General features: G+C 40.1%; 1 long non-coding RNA gene across 2 annotated transcripts in view; it reads right to left on the reverse strand.

Moving 5' to 3' along the window:
- The window catches only part of LOC148186812 (uncharacterized), a 70,690-nt gene that overhangs the window by 26,969 nt on the left and 19,228 nt on the right, over positions 1-24,493 (reverse strand). The window contains exons 3-5 of one of the 2 annotated variants that reach the window (XR_015779106.1): positions 21,386-21,529; positions 20,433-20,630; positions 19,177-19,254 (exon numbers count right to left, since the gene is read on the reverse strand). This is a non-coding gene — a long non-coding RNA (uncharacterized LOC148186812). Of the gene's footprint in view, positions 1-19,176; positions 19,255-19,497; positions 20,359-20,432; positions 20,631-21,385; positions 21,530-24,493 lie in introns of those variants that run through there. The other variant, XR_015779107.1, reaches the window with a different exon arrangement.

Here is a 24,493-nt window from a genome sequence, read left to right on the forward strand (position 1 = left end):
CAAAATCATAGTTTGGTGTTGAATTTATTTCAACACTGGGAGTGAAGGAAGACGTAATAACTGCATCAATGTGGCTCTCATATGGATTAATACACACAGGCACGTAGATGAAAATGACCATCAATAAATCCACCTACTGTAGATCACATATTTATATCTACATCAATAAAAGAGGATGACTTTGAAGCCCCAAGGCACAGGTGAGCTCTCACTGGTTAGAGAGAGGATTGATTTTTCATACATTTATTTATTTCTCTGGGTATTGACAGAGTTTCATTCTGAGTATTTTTTCTTTTGTTCATGTGTGTTTACAGTAGATTGTGAAAAAAAACAACAACAAAAAAAAACAGGACGAAAACATTGCGTGTGTGTTATGCCTTTGTGTTTTTGCCAGCAATAACAGCAGAGATGTGGGCAGTTTACTGACATAATCAGCTAATAAAAAGACTAATTACTATGACACATCTGGAGGGTAAATTGAATGGTTTGCAGATTAGCAGAAGAGAATGGCTGCCAGGAGAGCGGACTGCATTAGCACAGCTGCCACGGATCATAACAACGCATCGTGGTTTGGGATGAGCAGCGCTGAATTAGTAATGAAAGTGAGTCACCCAAGTCAGTAACATATTGGTTTCTAGAGCGGCGAGCGCTCTATTATTCATATTTTCTGATAAGGAAAGGAACGGTAAATGTTTATTTTATCGCAGTGGATTTCTTATCACTTTCCAGACTGCAAGCTGCAAGAACTGATTGGAATGTGGACGAGTCTAAAGCATTTTCAATTCACTCGCTAACAGATGAAGTTATTCTATTTATGTTTCCAGAATCGCTGCTACAGAATAGAGAGGAGTGTCAAAGGTCATTTTCCTCCCAAACGTGGCCACAGGTTCAGCTGACTGATCGCGTCTGTCATGTTGTCTTTCTGTCATGTTGACCCTTTCTCCTTAGCCCCCTTTGCACTGAATCCTGTGTAATTAAGCAGAAAACTGAGTCTCCCTGCAGTGTGTGTCACTGAAGGAGCCTTGTGGTGATAGTTCCAGCGTGCATCTATCAGTGTGTTTGTGCACTTGCCATGAGGCAGCAGTGGGGGTGCCAGCCCAGTTGCCATAGCAGCCCGAGATGTGCTCTGGACCCCTGCCTGAAGAGTAGACTCACTCACTCACTCACACGCGCACAAACTGAGCTTTTAAAAAACAATGTAACTCGTAAAAGCCGGGCATTATATTAAGCTAAAAAAATAAATCAAAACAGTGAAACTGAGCTGTAATCCTGGGGTTAATCCAATTGGCTGCAGCTCCCACAGTAATAATGGGCAGATCAGGTAAGGTCAGCAATTTATCTGATGCAATTGACCTGGATTAGTGCAGCCTCTGCTTCTGGGGAGTAAAAACAGCATGGCGTGCTGTATTAATAATTTCTATTCTGTTCTAAATATAAGCAAAGAGGAGGCTCCTCGCTCCCTGACCTGCTCCACTGCTGCGATCAGTCTCAAGAGGAATCACTTTGAAAAAGCTGCAATAGTAAAGACGGACAGAGTGCAGGCTGTAGTAATATAATAAGACGTGCTGCAGGCCTGGAGGCTCCTTCCACTGGCACTGTGGTGATGTGATGGTAGAAGAAAAATCAGCATGTACTCAGTGATACTTATGCAAAAGCCTGTTGTATTAAGCACAGCTTTTCAAGTTCTAAATCTGGCTTTGACATTTCCAGCTTCATCTTTAAGGCTTTTAGTGTCTAAACTTAGAAATGGCTCATTAAATCGTGTTTGTCTTATGTGCCATATTCTTGCAAGTTCCCAGCAGAATGATGAGATTTATAGTGCAGGGACTCCTGACCCCCTCACTCTGAAATCATTTCTGACAGAAAAGCCTTAAAACTACTGGAGGCATGGAGTACTCCATCGATTCAGCTCTGCACTCCCAGTGTTTCCCCAAGGTTGATGGCTTTGGCCTGGCAAATGGGCCGGCAGGGGGGTTGGTTGTGTGTGTGTGTGTGTGTGTGTGTGTGTGTGTGTATGTGTGTGTGCAAACACAACTAAGCACTCATCTACAACTTGTCGCCACACCAAGCTCCTTTGTCAAATTTCACACTTTAAAGTTTCTTGGAGTTTTTACCAGTAAGCCTACTTTTCCACATATATAAGTTACTTTCTGAACTCCACATGAACCACTCACTTCATGAATTACATCCACTACACTACACTGATATTAAAAAGACTAGATATACCACCGCACAGTTGTTGCCTACGTGGACTGTCAAGTTGCACTTACAGTTTACATCTATTTCTGTGAAAACATGGATGCTTCACACACAGATCTATACAATCATCACAGTTTCGAGGTGGTTTTTAAGGTTCTTAAGTCATGACCAAAAATATGTTGAGGTCAGTTCCTTCATAAGTCCAAGTGAATGTTTGTGCCAAATTTGAGGAAACTCCCTCAAGTTGTTCTTGAGATATCACTTTCACAAGAATAAGACAAATGTAAGGTGTGACACTTAGACCACCAAGAAGAAATCAGTTCATCCTTGAGTTCACTCGAACATTTCTGCAAACATTTGTAGAAACGTTCGAGTGGACCAGTGACCTTAAACTTAAAACTATGACCACCAAAATCTTAGCAGATTATCATTTATTCTATGCGTATGTTTTTTGCTAAATTTGAAGAAATTCCCTTAAGGCTTTCTTGAGATATCACATTCACAAGAATAGGCTGGACATATGTGCAGATGAGCGGACTACCTGAAAACATGTCTCCAGCCACGGATGTTACCAGCGTGGAGCCATAAAATTATGTCACCATCTGAGTTTCCATTAACACGAAGAACGCTGTGGGCAAAACAGCATCACTATTTTGTTTAAACGAGCTCAGCAAAAAACACTTAAACACCGAATCCAGTATGCCGTTTCCGTCTGAGCCTCTTTGTAACCGTTAGCTTTCTGGCAAGATCATCTTCACGTCACCTGTTCAACTGACTTTAACAGTTTAAATAACAGACACTCGACTATCATGCTGTTACTACAGACGTGTGAACTAACCAACCACAGACACCTGCCTCATTCCTGGACTCACAGCAGTGCAGTACAGCACTGCAGAATTAATATAGGGGAAATGGATATTGGTGTTATTTTTGGCATTGAAAAATTCCTTTTCTTTTTGTCTGGCAGGGGTTCACATTGGCCTGATTGCCTGCCAGGCCTGCACAATAATCGGGGAAACACTGACTCCAAGAACATTATCATACTCACAATGGACAGCTAAAAAAAATGGATGCAGCAGAACCTGAAATACTGTCTTTTTCATTTCACAAATTCTTCTTCCTTGTAAAACCTGGCACTTCCATTGCCCATAATGCACCTCCGCTGACAGTTTGGTCAGAGTATAGCTGCTGGACAAGCTGCGTGACTCACCTACTATAACTACTCTTGTTTCTTTGTCTGGGAGCAGAAGCCCTGAAGTGAATGCTAATTTTGCATGTTGCTGGGTATGAAGTGGTTAAAGAGAGGTGGTTAGGTTGGGTTTAGACTAGGTGTTATATCTTGTTACTTATGGGGTGTACCTCATCCAAATAAATTAAGTAGGGCTGTCAGTGTTGAGCATTACTCGAGACACGATTAAGGCCTGTACATAAAGTGTTATTTTTTTAACCACAGTAATTGTGGGTGATCCCGGCCGAGATTCCTGTCTTTAGGAGGCTGTACCCGGCTGAGTTTTAAAGCTATAAATTCTTATGTTTCTTTGCTGAATATGTCAAATGTGCATGCTGGCGTTTTATTTATCTATTTTCTTGCTAACATTTTATGTTTGTTCTCTTATTTTATTTACCATGTTTTAAATTAAAATCTAACTAACAAACTAACTAACTTCTCAGGAAGGAGGCTGAATACTGGCAAAATTTTGGCAATGGAAAAACAGCATATCCATTTAACTGGGGTCCCTTGACCTCTGACCTCAAGATATCTGTATGATATCTCTCATTTACAGACAGGCCCACTATATGTAAATCCCATGGAGTTTTTTAAGATTATTTTTTAAGAATTTTTAAGAATTGCTTCACCTTGTCAATATGGTTTTCAAAACATTTTTGAAATCCAAAATAAAGGCATTAAAAACACATATGATTAATCCTGATAAACTATAGAAATTCTGCAAATAATTGCGATTTAAGAAATCAATTGTTGACATACCTAAAATAAAATACAGTGAGAATGAAGTGGATTATTGCTACATTTGGCCTTACATGTATTTACTATAATGTAGCATTGTGGGTTTCAAATAGCTGTTGCATTGGTGGGTTTGTCTTGTGCTGGTGGTGGTGCAGTTTGCAGATCTATGTTGTGTAATCTTCAGTCTGAATGTGGTTGAAGCTATACATGTCTTGTTTGGTAGGAGATTCAGCTTTGTTATGCTAGCAGGTAATTTGGCCTTGAACCTGGAGCAGAGCAGGTTCCAGAGGCCAGGTAAGCTCACATTTTTCATTTCTTTTTCATTTTCAAACTTCTGGTCTTTAGCCCAAAGTGACATTGATTCAAGTGAGAGCACTTTATACGACTTTTTCACATATTCAGTAGTACACCCCAAGACCAGTATACAGACTTCATGATGCAAAATCGATGGAGTTCTCCTTTTAGAGGTAATGGCCACATCGCAGACAGGGTGCCTATAATGAAAGCCAGCAGCACATTGCATTATGGAAAATTTAGGAGCAGGATTTTTTGTAGCTTAATCCATCTTAAGGACTAAAGGGCAACACACACCAGCAGCATATGATACATGTCAAAACCTTGGCACCCATTATTTCTAATCTAAGTGTGTCAGTTCCTCGGGATATGCCACTGTCCTACTTCTCCTATTTGTCAACAGCATGGATTCTTAAGTAAAGCAAGAATTTTATCACATTTGGCAGAGGTAGTTTCACTGCATTACCACTGACGTGTTGAAAGGTAAATAAGAGATACTATTGTGGAAATTCTTGCAGTGGCAAAGATCACTTGGGATAGTTGAAACCAAAAAAAGGTAAAAGATAGGGATGCTTTAGAGTGTGTATTTGCTATGATATATTATCTGCAGATAACACTGAAAATAGTTCAGTGTTACAAACATGAATATTGTATTATCATACTCATGACTATTCATCACAACAAAACTTTGTTCTCTTCAAAATCCTCCTAAGATGAAGGCAGCTCTCTTACCTCTCATGAGGCTTCTCTTTTTCATTATGCAAATGAAACATTTCCAGTGTATATTAGATTTTGAATAAACTTTTGAATCCCCAAAGTGACTGAAATTTTAGACGGGTGTACTCCTTATTTCAGACCTGGTTGACTACTTTGTTGTCGCTACCTATCACTGAATGTGGCAACAAAAAGGCGATGATGAAAGTATTGAAAAATGTATAAATTGCAGTACAATGAACGGCAGAAAAGATGCTAAATTAAGTTATTGCTTATGCAAAGTGTACATTTCCTTCTGCCGCAGCTTCCAAGAAGTATTTAATTAGTGCAACACATGTTGACTTTTTTTTATTAAGGGGATTAACAGCTGTTGTTAATCAAAATGCTCCTACAAAACAAAAAAAAATGCCTTTTCTGGTTTCACAACAGCCTCAATGTCACTATCAACACAGTTTTCTGAAAGTTACATACAGAACCTTTCAAGTAAAGCTTTCATCCAGAAGACTGTAGGACACTGTATTTCCTTCACAGTATTTCATGGAAGATCTACTGCATTGCTTCATGGTTTAAAAAAAAAAACAGGAAAAAGACCACTGTTCAGGCTGTGCAAACAACCCAAAACTTTCAGAGACGTCAGAGGCCGGAACAAGTCAAACACCAAGAGAAAAAAAACACCAACAGATGTGTTTTTTCTCTGCAGTAAAAACCTTTGACCATTAAAGCAGATACCCTCGTTGCATAAGGACTAAAATATGTGAAACCATGCCGCCGGAGTGAGGCGGAGGCTGCCAACTGTTTAATGGCCTTTCCTCTTACTGCAGGTTTGCCTGAGTATCAAATTAACTTGACAGTGATATAGGGACGTCTGAAAATGCCTTAATGGTGCTTAGTAGAAAACCCAAGGCCTCTGCAGTGATGCTCATTAGACACGCACACAGTGCCAGCACCAGGTGAGTCACCGGTGGGCTCTGCATCTGCTCCATATTCCTTTTTAAATACAGTCTCCGTCTTTCTATTCCTCCACCCATCAGTTTCTTTTCTCTCTTGTGGTATCGTCTTTCCCTCCCCACGCTCAGTCGCCACCTTCATCATCCCTGTCTGTTCCTCTCTGCCTTTCAATTATTTCCTCTGTGCCTGTACCGCCTGCCCCCTCGTCTCTCTCCTGTTCATGTATTCTCACAGATTTTTTTTTCTCTCCTCTCACTCTACTGTACATCTCTGATCCCCTCCTTCTCTCCTGCTAGTGTCCTCTTCTCGCTTCCTACTCTCTCTCCTTTGTAAGGACATGACAGAAACTAGCAGAGAGCTCCAACATGAACTGTGAGCTAAGAGGCCGACGGTGTTAATATTTCACACGCTCTTCAGTGAGTGCCACTCAGACATGCAGGTGGAGAGAGCTGCTGATGAGAGAGCCTTTATGAGTTCACAATGGTGCAAATGAGAGAATAGATAAAGCTGTCAGAGCAGCATTGTCTCTGTTATTTGTTGTTCACGTCGGTGCTATATTTTGTTTTTCTGCTGCTGCTGCTGTATCTCTGTGCTGGAAAATTAGATCATCAATCAAATTAAAGACCCCATTTACGCCTGCTATGAACAGCTTTATAGGTGGATATCTTATCTGGATAATAAAAATGAGTGTTAAAGGGGCACTACGGATATTTGATATTGCAACTAGGGCTGTCAAATGATTAATTTTATTGAAATCGCAATTATTTGTTGGCTCTCAATAGTCAATCGTGATTAATTGCGTTTTTTTAAATTGCATGACTACAATTCCATTAATTTGCTTTTCAAAACAGTTTTGAAGTCCTTATTGATGATGTAAAGCAATTATTACCCGATTGTCTTGATTGGGAATCAAATGACATTTGCACTTTTCACGTGTTTCAGTTTAGTTGCTTTCTCTGATTCATACAGGTCCTGTACATGTGAAACTATTGTTCCCGGGGACGGTAAGACATACGAGTGGTCACAACATGCCAACCTGAGAACGTCACTTAGACCCGAGTCTTCCACGATGTTGACTGGTCTGCAGTCAGTTGTCACCCATTTAGCAGCGCTATCTTCGATATGGTTTCATCCACAGGTCTGTGGTGATTCACACACTCTAGCTGCACCTGTGTGCTCAGCTTGTGGGTGGTAGCTATTCCAAAACTGTTGAGGGACCCCAATAAGCAGAAATATTCAAGTAAAATAACACATTTAAACTACATGCAAAAAACTCCATGGTTTTTGCCCAAAACTGCATGGGACTCCCATAAAGTAGGCTTTTCTGTACATGGGACGCTCATGGGTGCTCTAACAGCCCATTTTGACTCTGATATCTTGAGGTCAGAGGTCAAGGGACCCCTGTGAAATGGCCATGCCGTTTTTCCATCGTCAAAATGTAGCCTTACTTTGGAGCATTATTCTGCCCCTTCCTGAGAGGCAATGTTGATACCACTGGATTTCTCAGGTCTTCTTGTTTCATATGATACCAGAATCACTGTAACTGCCCCATTCACCCCATCTCTCTCCCAAGACACTGAAAAATGTCCCGAAAACAGCAAAATTAGAAAATACAGTAAGAGGGCAGGGAATCAGACACCGCCACACGCTTCTTGTGGGTCAAAAATGAAAACAATCCCTCTCGATCATCACTTATGACTCATAAATCATGATGAGTCTATACATACTCATTCTGCCTTTAACCTAACACCATCTCTTTTCTTAGCAAACTAAATATAAGTACATCTATTTCTTCCGCTGACCTCGGACACATCGTGTTTCTGACAAGCCTGCAAGCTCTGCCTACCTAATTTGCACACTGAGATCAATGTGGGCACAATCGAGATAACAAAAAAGCTTATTTATAGCAGGTTTACATGCTAAGACCCATGATTAAATGACAACATCCAGATAACAAACACAAATACAGACTGCTAATACCTGCTAATAAGACAACAATGATGAATGAACTTCTTTCATCAGTCTTTCTCACTATAGAACAGTGTTGGGTATATTGCGTTACTGTAATCACATTGCATTTTTCTGTATTTTTTTTTTTTTTTCTGGTGATCCATTTTCTAAGTTTAAAAAAAAAGATTTTTTCATGTGGGAAATAGAGTGAAAAAAAATTGTGAGAAATGTTACACTACATTTACATTTACAAAAAGAAACACTAAAAATGAGCCTTATTTGTCTCCTGATTTTTTTTTTCACTGGGTTCGATTCACTTGGTTTCATGTGTGGAACCAAGTGAAATTGCAATTTTTTTTTTTTTGCTCACAAAAAGAAAAAATAATTCTTGCATTTTTTTCTTTTTTTACAAAGTGATTTTTTTTTTCTTGCAAACAATTTTTTTTTGAAAATCTCTTCCTCGTGAGGTGTGACCGCTGCTTTAGTGATAAACATGTCCATAACCGGGACTAATCTGATGTAATGTTATTTAGCTGTTTAGATCATACAAATATACAAAAATAAATGCTTAATTTTTTTCTCAAAATGGACATGCTACACATCAATAGCTTGGTTTGATTCTCACACCTCAATCATTTAGATCATTCAGTGAAACCATGAGCACCAGTATTATTATAATATGATTCACAGTAGAGATGAAAGACATGGTGATTCTCTGCCTCAGAAGTGTCATTAAGTCTTAACGTGTCCATTTCTTGATTTTATATTCCTTAAGTCCATCAGGGTCCACTGATCAAAAGAGTGAAAACAGTTTTTCATTAAAAAATTATCCCCGTTGTGAATATAGAGAAAGTAGTGTTGTATTATGTGCCCACGTGCCGTAAAACAACAGTCGGAACTTTCTCTATCTCTCCCTCTTATAAAAGTAATATTTCTACTGATTTAATTTTGCTATATATATTTATATACATTTTGAGGCAATTAAAGCCTGCTTCTAGTGTTGCCCTTAATCTCCTGATCTTTTTTTGTTAAGGTTAAATTATGCTAGTTTGTTAAATTGCAATTATGTGACAATGCTTCTCAGGCAGTTTTGCAGAGTAACGCAAAAGTAATGTCATGAGTAGTGCTGCAGATGACTTTCTACAGGGAGTAATTATGTAAAATAATGCATTACTGCTTTAGAACATTTCCTGTTGATCATCCACCAAAACACATTAAGGGGCATCAAGTATTTAGTATAGCACCTCAAGTGATAGAAAGAAATATCCAGGTTAAATGACATGTTCCCTACAGATATAATTTCTTTAATGAGGTCTCCTAGAAGTAGTTTTTTAGTTTTAATCAAGCAAACCTGAGTACAAATATCAAATGAGTAAAGAGGGAAATCGCAGTTCATTAGATTGGATTAGAAGTGTTAGCAGACGATGAAAAGCGGAGGACAAGAGGAGCAGACAGACAGACGGAGAGAAACAGAGACTCATGGGAAATTAAGACATTCTCAGGGTTTGTGGACGGATGCGTCCATGGGTAGAGACCGAGCGAGCGTGGGTAGATTGACAGAGAGGTCACTTAACTAACTTGTGTGTGTGTTTTGTGCATTGTGTGCGTTTGTCGTCCCTTAGTGGGACTTATCCGACTCTTAAGAGTCAGCAAACTAAAAGCTTTTTCACCACACACACACACACACACACACACACACACACACACACACACACTCACACACACACACACACACACACACTCACACACTCACACACACACCTTTATATCTGCATTTCTTAACCGAACAAGTACCGTACATCGTGGCGTGCAGCAAACACACAAACATACACTCCCAGCTGATGTTGTAGTCGCTGCAGGAAGATGTTTGGTCTCTGTCCTCATTAATAAACTACAGTGCATGCATGAATGAGCTAATCGATGTGTGTGTGTGTGTGTGTGTGTGTGTGTGTGTGTGTGAATGAGAGTTAAAAATAAAATGTTCATGTGTGTACTTAGCGTCTGCATAATTTGTATGTTGTCACACACAATCAAACACACACGTACACACACACACTCATACATGCAGATACTGATTTGCATGTTTGTGTGCAACTGTGAGCAAATGTACTGTATCTATTATGGACAATTGTGTGTGTGCATGTCCATTTGTGTGACTGTTTGTGTGTGTGTGTGTGTGTGTGTGTGTGAGTGTGTGTTAAAAGTTTAAACGCCCCCTCCTGTATTTCCTGTCTCTGTGGGCATCATCTGCCTACTCAACCAATCAAGAGGAAGCATCCCACATCCCTCTAAATGAGCCAATTAAATTAGTGCTGCTGAGAGGAGCGACCTCGGGGCACTTACCCCCCTCCTCCTTCTGCTTTTTCTTCTTCTCTCTCTTTAATTGCTGTCCCCCCTCTCTCTGTCATCTTCCCATCTGTGGCTTTCTAGCTGTTTGTCTTTCCTTTTGCTCATTCTTTCGTCTCCCCATGTTTCTTCGTTCACTTGTCGCTCTCAGTCTCTCCAGATGTTTCTCTCCTCTCTCATTTAGCTATTCTGCCCTCGTGTACCATTCATTCTGGCTTTGACCAGCTTAATTGGGCTCTTCGGTCTTCTGTATTGTCACAGAGCTGTATTATGAATTGCCAATAGGGGACACAAACACACACACACACACACACACACAGATTTCAAAGTGCTCTTTCATGTGATTAAAGTAAAAGGAAAAGTTGCTTGCAAATTAGAAGTTATGGGTTTAAAGCTGTCTCAAATCAATATTCTAAATTAACGATAAATCAAATATATCATAGACCGTAGAATGAGTTGTTTTTTCTGATGAACCCACAGAGAATAATCTCCAAACACTACAGAGCTTTTTAGCACAGAACTCAACTCCAAATAATACTTTATACTTCTACTTTACTACATTTTGGAAGCCAATTTTGTACTTTTTACTCCATTAGATTTTTTGAAACATTATTTCAGACTTATTTTCCTTCAGATTGTTAATGCAAAATAAAAATCAGCGTTTCCACAGAATGACAGTGTGTGTGTCTGTCAGTGTGTTTTCTTATTCATTTATTTTGTCACTCACAGGATGGATGATTGATCTGTGGTTTCGTTCACAGCTGATTGGATTGCATGGATGGATGGACAGCAGGAGCAGTTTGTAAGTTAAAGTAAACTTTTACCCACCTCATGTTCTGTCCCAAGTGTGCTATAGATTACCCAACAGTTTTCCAACAGAGCAGCTAAAAACCAAAAAATGTATTTGTGGCGGGCAGCACAAATGAATATGCTGGAAACCCTGACTTCTACTCTACTATATTTTGGAAGCCAATTCTGTCATTTTAACCTCCTCAAATTTAGATCAGCTTCAGATTAGTAATAAAAAACAAAAGTCAAATAAAAAATAAATGAGGTTGTATTATTATGGATTAAGTGACCCGGCAATACCTGGAATTAAGAATGACCTTTACCAGTGTTAACATTAGTGATGTAATGCAATGCAAGATTTTGAATGCATGACCTTTACTTTATATATATATTATATTTTTACAACGTGGTATATTGTGCTCTACTTAAGGGGACCACTTAGGCTATTCCTTACTTTCTCTGATATATATATATATATATATAAAAATAATGAATGAATGCATTTTTTAATGTTGTGTCACGCAAACAAATTCACTTTGCCAACACTGGTTTACAAAACACCATAAAATCAAACAAACCAGGACCAGAGTCCAAAGTATATTGACAATGGCATCCCACATAATCACATAATTGATCAAACATGGCCAAAGTTTCAGGTAATAAGATGAATGTGTAAAAGTCTATGACGGATATCTCCAAATCTCTGCAACTCACATCAAAACAATCTAGATTGAAAAACACCACTACAGGTAAGAGGTAATATATTACAGGTAACGTTTTTTTTTTTAATTTGGGGAGAACTGTCCCTTTAAAGACAAAAGATAAAATAATCAACTTTGAATATGGTTTTATATAATATATATACAGATGGAAGAGAAATTAAACCAAACATGCTGCCAGAGCAGCTTCAAGCTGGCACAGATGGTTGAAGTCAACAGATACTCTCTGATAACGGTCGTGCAGAGAGATGTCTATCCTATAGGTATTCGATAAGGCTGAGAACTGGTGATTCATAACCTTTTTTCTAATCAGATGATTTAGTCACACCTTGTGCTTTGTACAGACGCATCTGCATTCTGGTTTCACTGTTAATATGTCACCTGTCTGAATAATATATGTTACACTAAATATGGTTTACAGACTTATGCTGGTGTCAGAAAAATTGGTTCCAGCAACTAAGAGACATTTGACTGACTAGTGGTTACCAACAGCCATGCAAAGAGCCAGAAAACATGCAGTTAGCAGCCAGCATGAGGGCAAAATGCTTTCATAATGAGGGAGATCAGAGAAGAATAGCAAGATGTATTCCACCCAACAGGTGGAGAAAAAGTCTGCAAACAAAATCTCTCAGTGGAAGCAGTGACGTGAAGCAGAGCATCTCAGAACAAACAAATCCTCACATGTTGAAGCAGATGGACAGCAGCACATGACGAAGCCAGATAAGCTCAGAAGAAGATAATGAGACAACAACAAAGACGTGAGCACCACAATCCTGGTTTCTGCTCTAACATGCTGATAGTGGGTTGAAAAATTGGCATAAATAACGTGAATTCATGACTCCACCGTGACTTGCATGAACAGTAGAAGCTGGCAGGGACGGTGAAGTGGTATGAGATTTTACTGACACATACTAAGCCTGTTTGAACACCACAGTGTGGCCAAAGATATCAACAGGATTGAGCACTTTTGGAACACGGATGCGATACTGCTTGGCTTTATGTATTTTTGAAAGCTTTTGTAAAGTATTTTAGATCATGATGAGAAACAGATCGCCAGTAAATTAGTTTCCATTCTACATGAAAGAAAACATCTGTAGTGTTTCTCGTGGCCTGGATTTCAGTGGGAGGAAACCGCATAACATCTGATTTTGTCACTTGGTATCCAGATCAAATTTTGTGCTCCAGATCTGAGAAGGGCCGTGATACATATTTATAATTTGGTAAGAGAGGAAGGCATGTAGGCTGATCTCCCAAGTCATGTTTCGATAGCAACTCCTGAGAAGATCGGATATTAAGAAGTGTTTGGCGATCATAAACAATTAAAACAGAGGCATCTCGAAAACATAAATAGAGACACGAAGCAACAGTAAACACTAAGCCGAGGAGATGAGACAGACAACTAGCTGTACACACTGGCGCCATCTTTCACACATACGCTGGAGGAATAGCATATCTCATCTGGCCTAGGAACACCTTGGGGTTCACCAGGAGGAGCTGGAAAGCGGTGCTGGAGAGAGGGATGTCTCGAGTGCTTTTCTCTACTGTCCCAGCGGCCCAGCCTCAGATAAGGGGACAATAATGGATGGACGAAGAGCATTTTTCAACTCTCAGCGACCACGAAAAAACCCACAAAATGTGCAGCGCTCGGTACAGAATAAACACTTGGTGCTTCATCACATTACAGGCATTTTTAACATAATGTAAATGCGAGACACTCCCATTGCAAAGAATGCAATAAATGAGATAGAAAAAACACTTTTGTAGACCCACAATGCAACCATGTAAATTGTGCACAGTGCACTGTTGCTGATTAAGTTCAGAGAAAAAAACGTCTTTTTTCCCCAATCAACCTTCTTTGGTTACCAAGGGATCTGTTGCTATGCTTTTATTAAAAGTAAAAAGAAAAAAAATTAAGAGATTATCAATATTTTAGGATCTGTCACAGTCTTCTTTAGCAGAATGAAGTTTGAGAGGCACGCGAGCTTTGTCCCAAATATATGGAGCGGCTCTTTCCTTACAAAGATCAGAGGGAAGTTCAATATAACTTGATCAGAGTGTGACGATAATGACTCTGTTCTGCGTGGACATATAAATAATGAATGTGTGATTTGATTTAGCATGCATGTGGAGTTTGTCTGTGTGGACAGAAAAAGGACAGGGGGAGTCAGAAGACGAGACTGGACTGACTTTGTCCCAATTAGAATTAACAGTCCGAGAGACAGAGAGAGAGAGACATCAGTAATGTCTCCAGCTGTCCGCCATAATTGGTTCATTTGGGGCAATGACTGTTCACCTACTGCCACACACACACACACACACACACACACACACACACACACATTACAATAACCATGAGTGCCTCTAAATGTTCACGTAGATGTCCTGTGGTTGGAGGCGGCAATTACTTTCTCTTTCTGAGACATTCCTCTCTCCCTCTGACACAGAGTACATTTATGCCTGTGTTTGCTCAATAGTCAATCAGCAGCATTAGTTACCACAGTTACAACATCATCTACCGGAGAAAATAACCAGCATCTATCTCAAGTGTTTACAATGAGATGTAATCATGACAAGTAAACAAAAAACAACTGGTTTTGCACGTTAATCTACATCAGAGGAGAAACAAAGCAGGAACAGATGTGGAACAAAAACTAAACACAAAACATATGGGGAACGTTGAGCTACATATACACGCAAACATACAGTGCGTACAGTTGGCCTTTTAACAGACTACATTTCCTCCATATATAAAATTAGAATTTAGATCCATGAATTTCTGGTAAATGCAACAAATGTACACATAAAAGATGACCCAACCCAATTTGAAATTAAGTTTGCTTTCCTTTTTGGTTCCAGCAGTTGTAATTCTTTCACAAAAATAATCTAATGGAGATTTCCACTACTAAAACCATATATTTGAAGCAGCTATAATCAATATTTCTATATGAACTAGGGCTAAACCAAATAGTCTGAAGCTGTCTTTGGCAGAATAAGCTCTAAAAACCCACACTACACTACCTGCCCAACACTGCACAGTTTTAATCAGAGCATGAACTACCACAGCTGTGGCTCTGGATATTTTCCCAGGTGTTTTTATGCCTGTCTTTGGATAATGTTGCAAGAATGCAAGATAGAGTCCCAAATTGTTACAGGTGTGTAGTTGCTATCACAATGAAGGCGGGGCTTGAAGATGGGTGTGGTTCAAGCAAGGAAGCGGTTGTTAGGGAAGGAGCCATCAACCCCAATTTTACGCCCCTGGCTGACATTCATTTTAGATCACAGATCACTCGATGGCCAGAGACATACTTGCTGTTCACTTTGCGTACACTTAAGCATGATGGCTGAATCGAAACCACTGCTGCTGTAACAAGAACATAGCCTTTGTACATGGGGTGCCCGCTCTACCAGGTGAGCTACTTCACTCCCCAAGATGGGCTCTAGTTTGTTTGTTTTTTTTGTATCTATATGAAACTGAATATCTGACAAGCACACATACCTTAGGCAAGGATTGATTTAGGTTTGCTTAACTGAGACAGAAGGCAGGGTTTGAACTTTTCTCTCAGGCTCTCTTGTCAAACATCTACTTCCCTAACATCTGATATGCACAAACAACTGCAGCATCATGAATGAGTGATTACTGCTGCCACTATCTCAGACAGCGCGCTCTTCACCCCACTTTGGAGAGAAGCCATTCAGAATAGCTATTAACACATTTGCCTTTTCATACAGTCGGACAACCTTTGTCCAAAACTCATTCCTCTCAAACACACCCCGGCCTTTAGTTTTCTAACACCAATGTTAACCTAAATCTTACTAGGTTTTGCTTAAAGCTGGTATCTGCCAGGTTTTTTCAGTTAATGAATAATTAACACTTCCATGTGGGGAGTACATTTACCACAAACTCAGCTCCAAAGGAGTGTGGATCAGTGTGTCAGAGCTTGTTGGGGTTCATCTGGCTTGAGTGAATGAATAATGAGATCGGCTAAAAACAAAACTACTGTACTAGAAACAGTGCCTCTTACATTACTTTAATTATATTTTCATGGATCAAACTCAAGAAAAGCACAGTGAGCTTAGCTTTCCAGTTTGTGGTATTGTGAACTAGCAATTTTATCACACGTTAATATTTATGCACGCAAACGCACTAACTCAAGCCCTGTCCTTCTTCCCTTTCTCTAGTGTTTACTCTCTGCCTGCATCCCTTTCTCTGATATACACACACAGACACGAATGCACACGCTTACACACACACACACACACACACACACACACACACACACACACACACACACACACACACACACACACACACAATTTCATTTCCACTGGTAAAATAATGCATATTTGATCTGAAGTCACAGAGTTATAAATAATACACAAAGCAGCCTACACAGAACTTAAAAGCCTCTGTGTGTGTGTGTGTGTGTGTGTGTGTGTGTGTGTGTGTGTGTGTGTGTGAGAGAGAGACAGAGGTACTGTCATACACACAGAGCAGACTGAAGTCTTTGATTCTGACAACTGAAGGACAGACTTTGTGTCCTGCCGGCACCGCTGGTTCAGGTGAGTGTCACACTGTTTAAGCATAATGACCAGGTTTAAATCCCAGCATGCCGTCCACCCTGCTGACACCAAATTTTTTATTCTAGCTTCACTATGAGTTCTCAAAAAAAGATGGAAATGATGCACAAATAAATTACCTTTACATGATAATCAGAACAAAATCTCCTGTAAAGTAGAAAAAAAAAAAAAAAGCCAGGCAACCAAGCATCCGCCTGCGCTGCTCTCTCAACTCTAGACGATTCATGTAACTCCAGCAGACACCACGCAGTGCATTTTAGAGGCGCCCCATATATACACACCACGTCTATTTCTGACGTTGCCACAGCATGTTGCACGGAGCTGATAGAGTTTTCCTGCTAACATGAACTGTGTGTGAAATATGGACGCAATATTTACGAGGATTAATGTATTTTTGAAAACTAAAACACAGCAAGAAGTCTTTGATCCATGTCGTTCATAACTGGACTTTCAGTGGTAGTAACTTTGTACACTGCATCACATAAAAACAGCTAAAACAGAAAAAGAAAGAAACCATTTAACTATGTAGCCTACTTACTTAAGTACGATGGAAGCAGAAATATCAAGAAAAATGACCAAATCAATAAAATCTGCGATTCTAGAAACTGAGCGGGGAAAACGTCCCGCAGGCACAGTGGAATTGTCTCTCCTGCCACCCTTACAGTTGGCAGCAAAGATTAAAAGAAAAAAAAATTGGGTACTATTCATCTCATATCTTGCCTAACTTTAATGATATAACAACATACCGAGTATGGTTTTAATCTGCAGATGCTCCAGTTCTATGAAAGACCCTTTTTTATTTTAAATGAAAATCAGTTTTTAGTTACAACAAAGGCCTGTAACAGACAGTAAGGCTTGTTGTTTTCAGCTGGGCCGAATTCTGGAAAACTTGCAGCTCCTACTGACTGGTTAAGACGAGGGAGGAGTCAGCAGTCAATGACATAATAAAACAGTCAATAAAACGGGTTTTTCAGCGATTGTAAATCACTGCAACCACAGGAGATCCTTTGGCATACAGTCATAAAGGTGCACACAAAATATTAGGATTGGTCAAGTAGTTTGCAAGACTAAAGCTGCAGACAAATGGAAACACACACACGCACACACACACACACAAACATTATGCCTGGTGGAGATAATAAAAGCTGAAGATTACAGACATGAAAAGAAATTCATTGATTATATTCTGTTCCACTGAGGCTTTGGACCACTCACATGGAGTTAAAACACAATAACCTGTGATGCTGAAATTTTGTAAATCGTTAAATCTAATGAATGAAAAGCTTAAAACGATCTAAAAATGCAGAAATAGAGCAGTTATTTATTTGCCAATTACAAAACTATCCAAGGCATTAAAAGAGTTTTGTTGCAAATATTCCCCATTTAAGAAAAGGCAGACTGTTAATCCTCCCATTAGCTCACAGCTGCACTCTGCTTCCCTTCCTGCCTCTGCTGGCCTCCTCCGTGCAAAGCAATAACGAGAAACATGATCGTGATGGACAACTCAGACTGAACTTGAATTGTGCATGAGGCAGTCATGGGCAAAATGTTTTTCAATAAAATCTAATGTGAAACCAGTGAAAGCTCTTTGTACATACAGAATAAGGTTTCTTCGGGGCTCTGAAATCATTAACCAGCATGATGATGAAACAGGGTTTCGGGAGCATGTTTGGGCAATAAAGGCTGAAGGCAATAAAAAGATGGTAATATGTCATTCTGGATGGTAGTGTTGAAGCAAAAGCAATGATAAAGACAACGAGAGACAAATAACACAGCGGTAGTAATTTACTATCTGTAACAGTAATATAGTAGCTGTATCCCGTTGTGTTTACATTTGTTGGATCAAATTAAGGAAATCATATCTCCCCTCTCTCGCTCCCTCCCTCCACCGGCTGATGAATCCTCAAAATGCATGGCTAACTAGAGCTGCCGCCTCGAGGTTGTATTCCGCTGCAAACCACGTTTGCAGTTTACATTCATGTCATTTCAGACTCATATGTAGCCATGACACTAGAAAATGCTTTAAATAAGGATGTTGCTGCAAAGAAGCTACAAATTATGAAACACGGACGCGTCCCACACATTTCTCCCCCCAGCAGCACAGAAGAAAAAATCAGCACAGTTTCAAAGTGGACGACAAAGATTTGCATCACTAATTCAGTATCTGACCAAATGTCTTCCCTCCGGTTTCAGAGATATGATGTTGAGTAATGACCAGAAAAAGTTTTGATGTCAAAGATCTTTGACCTTTTAGATATAAAATGTCATCACTTTCATCCATCATCAGCATTTTATCCTATTTGTATGAAATGTTAGTGTATGGATTCTTGAATTATGGCCCAATACATGTTTTGTGAGGTCACAGTGACCTTGACCTTTGGCCACCATACTAATTAGTTCATCCTTGAGTCCAAGTCGACATTTATGCCAAATCTGAAGATATTCCCTCAAGGCGTTCTTGAAATATCATGTTCACAGGAATGGGGCAGACAGACAGACAACCCATTATTAAAAGTGTTAATTAGACCTCATTGTGCTGCTAAGAAAATGTTCAGTGTGCAATCCACATTTTTATTGGGATTATTTTTGTCATTTTTCTAATTACGAAGATATCACAGTGAGAGCTATTAATCAGTGACTAATAATAATAATAATAATTACTTTGAGACTTACCTTCTCTCTCGGGATTCTGAGGATGAAAGACACCTGTAGTGGTCTTCATTTGTCAGTTATTATCATCTGGGGTATGTCCTTCAAAACACAACAGATGGTCAATATGACTACAGGTGTAACTAACAAAGATGTAAATCCTCGAGACTAGTTTAAAAGATGATCTATCTGAATACATAATTGTAAAACTCTCATTTGTAATAATACTTATAATAATTAAAAAATAAGAATAGTAGCTCAGTATTATTATTTTTATTATTATTATTATTATAAATATTAAATTATATAGCACCTTTTAAAATATACTTACAATGCGCATTGTAATTACAACAGAATACATTTGAAACAGAGTGAGTGAAACGCATCAAAAACCAATAACCAAGAAAATAAAGCAAAAACAAAGCAAGGCAAGTTCATTTATGCAGAGCATGTCAGGCACAAAGGCAATTCAAAGTGCTTTACATAAGCATAAACAGAAAACAAATAAAGCAGATAATAAAACCATTCACAAAACAAAAACAAAAAAGGAATTAAGAGGCGTATACAAGTATAACAATGCAACATCTTTAAATGACCTCCGAAAAGCAGTGGTAAACAGAAAAGTTTCTCCCAACATTTGAAAGAACAGAGAGTTGGAGCAGACCTCAAGTGCAGAGGAGTTTTTTGTCAAATAACTGAAAGCTGCTTCTGCGTGTCTGGTTCTGATCCTGGTTTTGGTCTTTAGCCATTCATTGCTTAGTAGGTTAATAATATTTTGAAAACAATTATATGGTTCATAGGAAGCCAGTGCAAAGATCAGAGAACTGGGGTGATGTGTTCCACTTTCCTGGTTGTAGCGAGGACTCGAACAGCAGCGTTCTGATAAACTGCAATTGCCTGATTGATTTTGCACAGAGGCCTGTTTTGACACCGTTACGATGATCAAGTCTTACAAACACAAGGGCAAATTAAAGCTGCAAGCAGCGACAGACGGGTCCTCGCACCTTCATGCACGTCAGGGCTACTGGCATGACTCTGACTAACTGGCTGAGTCATCGCCGTCTTTGTGACTTAAACGTGTTGGGTCGATACAGCTCCAACTACAAACTGAAACTAGAACGCCTCTTATTCCAAAATGTTGTCCCATTGACTTCATTTTCTGTTGAAGCTGCTCTCGTCTCAATGAGCCAGCTGCAAAAGTCGTTCCTGGAAGCGCACAGCACAAGCATTAAAGGAGGACTTTATGTCCCGCGGGCGTAGAGAGGTGTCCGTCCACTTACCGTTGAAGCTGACGATGAGGATGTACTTGAGCACTTTCTTCCATCCTGCCAGGTCCATCTCGGGGCTGATGTCGGAGTTTTCGGGACACAGGTCCCTCTGCATGTTGTGGAGGGCGTGGGCCATGGCATACCCCGCGTTGATCACAAACTAGACCTTCCCTGCTTCGTACTTGGAATCGATGCCGATACGCTCCTGACCTGAGAGACACACACAGAGGACAGCCAGAGGTATTATGTACAGGGAAAATTCACACTACAGTCACGCCCATGACAAAACGGTGAGAAAAAGCTGAAACTGAAAAAAGACTGGAAATAAACTGCCATAAAAATTAGAAAAAAAAAAAAAAACTGAATTAGGGTGACATGAAGATTCTCATCGAATTCTGGAAAACCTCCCACTCAGCCCGCCGGGCTCTGAGGGCTCACTTGTTGAGACCGTTTGGTGCTACAACGACCCGAGAACAGCGACTGACACCCTGAACTAGGACTTCCGCATGTCTGCCACCTGCAGAGGCTGCAGAGACACTCCTTGACTTCCAGCTAGGACCGCCCGCTGTTGTCCAGCTCAGACCGCCCATTCTGTCACAAACCTAAAAAGCAATAGTTTGTTCCAGATGCAATAAATGCACCTAATTTCCACTAAACCTCGACTGCTCTGCTCAGCCGCTCTTTATCACGCTGCGTCCTAGCCATTTGATGCTTCTAACAAACACATGCATCTTTTTTATTCGGTTGTTTGCTGAAACTAATAATAACTAATAATTCCTTGCATTCTAAGAGGGTCCTCGCATCGCTAGGTGCTCAGGCCCTAATAATAATCATAGTCATGATCGTAATATTAATATTCAGAATTTACGGCATACTTTTTAAGAAGCACATTACAAAGGGCTTTAAGAAGGCAGCAAATTAAGCTTGTAAAAGAAAATATAAATAAAAAATTAGTCGTCCATCACCTGAACATTGTAGTTTCATCAAAGCAGACCCTCGTCAATAACAGCAGCCGTCACATCATCACGGCGACGAGGAGAGGTGCAGTCGTCTCCTCCTAAGTCCTCATGAAGTCTCTCTCACGTCTTTCCTTGACCTCGTGATGTTTTCTGTACAGGTAAAGGAAAAGTGTTTAGGAGAGAAGATTATTTGGACTTTTGCACCGCAGCCTAAAGCTCTTTAACATTCTAGATACACAGCGCTTGCCCTCCCTATTGGGAACAATGTGGAACTACATCTTTAAACCAGTTTCCCATAATGCCATCCTAGTTCCTCAATGTACCCTCTCCGCTCAGGAGAACCTCCTGTTTCCCAACACGCTGTCCTACTGAGCGGAGACAGAACCCTAAGAAACTATGACGGCGTGTTGGGAAACAGGATGTTCTCTTGAGTTAGGAGGGAACAATGAGGAACTATGAGGTCGTTTTGGGAGATAGGACGTCCTCCTGAGCGGCGGTGGAACAGTGAAGAACTAGGATTGCGTGTTGAGAAACAAGATGTCCTCCTCAATGGAGACGGACCACTGAGTAATTAGTGCAGCGTGGTAGAAAACAGGAGGTTCTCCTGAGTGGAGACAGAACATTGACGAACTAGGACAGCATGCTGGTAAACAGGAGGTTCTCTGGAGACACTGAGGAACTAAATGTGCCAACACAGCGTCCTAGTTCCTCACTGTTCCGTCTCCGCTCAGGACAACCTCCTGTTTCCCAAAACAATGTCCTCGTTCCTCATTGGTCCCTTCTCCGCTCAGGAGAACTTCCTGCTTCCCAACATGCCGCCCTGGTTCCTCAGTGTTCTGTCTCTGCTCAGGAGAACCTCCTGTGTCCCACGACACACTAAGACAGCTAATCTCTAAAGATATCTGCATTTTAATGCAGATCAAATAAAACAAAAGCTAGTAAAAGTCTACAGATTCTAACCTCAAGGGCAACCTGTGCCATTTACTGCCTTTTATTCAAGGCCGGGTCATGGGGTCAACAGGCCCTCCAACAGAACCTCCTGTTTCCAAATACGCCATCCTACTAAGCAAAGACAGAACAGCGAGGAACTATGACTGACGATGATAAAAAGGAGGTTAATATCGTAAAAGAAGGCTTCAAAAGTAAATTTTCAAGTCTATTTTTGTTTTTTCAAAAGGATCACAAATAGAAGGCCACATTTGGACAGTGAAGCCTGACAGTGATGGCTTAAAGTCAAAGTAATTCTGTTCTCAATTCCCTCATCACTGGCCACACTAAAGTAACAGTTTGCTGTAAAACTAGACAAAGCTACTTTTTATACACACTGCTCCAAATCGTATGACTGCTTGGAAAACTGCCTGGTCTTTGATGATTTAAAGATACCAAAGGGATGAGAAAGGCAAAAGATGTACTGGAGCAGTCTCGAGGCGAAATGACGTACAGACACAAAAATAGTGAGTGTGCACTTTCCACACAGACACTTTTATTTATTAGAACGCATTACTAAGTGTGCGAATTTGGCTGACATTTTATTTGAAAGTGTGTGTGTGTGTGTGTGTAACAAAGTATGTCCATCCCTAGTTAGCATGCTGATCCTAACATTTAGCTTAAAGTAATTCTATGCATGAATAGGACCTCGAAGAGCTGCTTGTGGCTGTATACTGTATAGTCTTTTTGTAGCTGTAACTTCACATCACAGCTTCCGTAGCCACTCAAGCAGCAGGCGTAGCGCTTGTCTCTGAACTTCAAAATTAAGCAAAGAGTCATGCCGACTCTGGAGATGAAAGGACAAAAAAGAAGAGGAGTGGATAACGAGAGGAACGAGGAAGAAATAAATGAAAGAGTGAAACTGAGACAGGCGAGAACTAATCCCATTTTCCATCTTCCTCTTCCTCATCCCCTTTATCTCGACTCCCTTTCATTGTAACCTCCTAAGCCTCGCCTCCCTGCCTCTCCCATGTCGCTCCCTCTCTCTTAACGGCCCCCGCTCCTCGCTTTTGTCTGAGGTTAAATGACCCCTCTCAGTACAAGAGCATCATCAGGGGATGAGATAACCTTTTAGTCCATCCTTTTAATCTCTCTCTCTTACTCACACACACATACCCTCTTTTTGTCTGTGTATTTCTGCCTCCCACCATCCCAGTCTCTTGTGTGAATGTGTGTACACATGCAGTAGACTCAAATTTCAAACTAACTAATAGATTAGACTTCAATTATGAGCCACCCTTTCACACCGCTGCTCTCTCCCTCTCCGAGACAAATTAATGTTCGTGAATATTACATTAAACTTGTAACTAAAAGCTTTTTTCCTTCACCTCTTCTCCCTGTGTCTTCCTCCTGTAATAGATTGTAGCTTCTGGTTATGCAGGTACAGGGTGCCTCTGCAAAGTGCTTGTGTCAGAAAAATATTTGAGTTATTGCGATTCTGGTTGGAGCTCATTATCTGCTGCTTGTCTCTGGGCAGCAGTACAAGACTGCGGTCGTACTGCCGGACTGTTGGTTCAGCTCCCTGGTGTGAGTAAGTGTCGTGTTTATAGTTCATCGCCCCCTCTCCCCAACGGACATACTCGCTCATTCATGCATCACTCTGTACTGCTGCAGCTACTCCACTTGTGGAGACACTTAAAGCAAAACTGAAGGAAAAAAAGAAAATAGTGCAATACAACTCCGACCTACAAGACTAAAAATATAATAAAAAAATTGACAGATGGATGAAAAATAAACCTACTATATTTCTGGTCCCTATCAGGTGTGGGGTTAGATTGTCAAAGTCTGGCTTAAAGGTTTTGTGATTGAGAAGGCAATTTTTTTTCTCTGTTCAGTAGGCATCTTGTCAGTTTGTCAGGTTCAGCTGTACATTGTCAGACTTGACTCACTTTTTATTGTGTAAAATGAAATATCCATTTCCACAGAATCGTAGAGGAAACACTGAAAGTACAACAAACAAGTGCCTCATTTATCAAATGAGCAAAAGATAAAGGGGATGGGTGTAAATCTATACTCCTGTTTATAGCCCCGTATAACCCTGTTGTCAATACAAGTGCAGAATTGGGCAAAACCATAATATTTATCATGAGACAGTAGAAACTTGTCAACTTTCAGCGATTTTTCTGT

Source organism: Plectropomus leopardus, chromosome 16 (assembly GCF_026936395.1).
Source record: "Plectropomus leopardus strain MGB_pleo_1.0 chromosome 16, ASM2693639v1, whole genome shotgun sequence".
NCBI lineage: Eukaryota > Metazoa > Chordata > Actinopteri > Perciformes > Serranidae > Plectropomus > Plectropomus leopardus.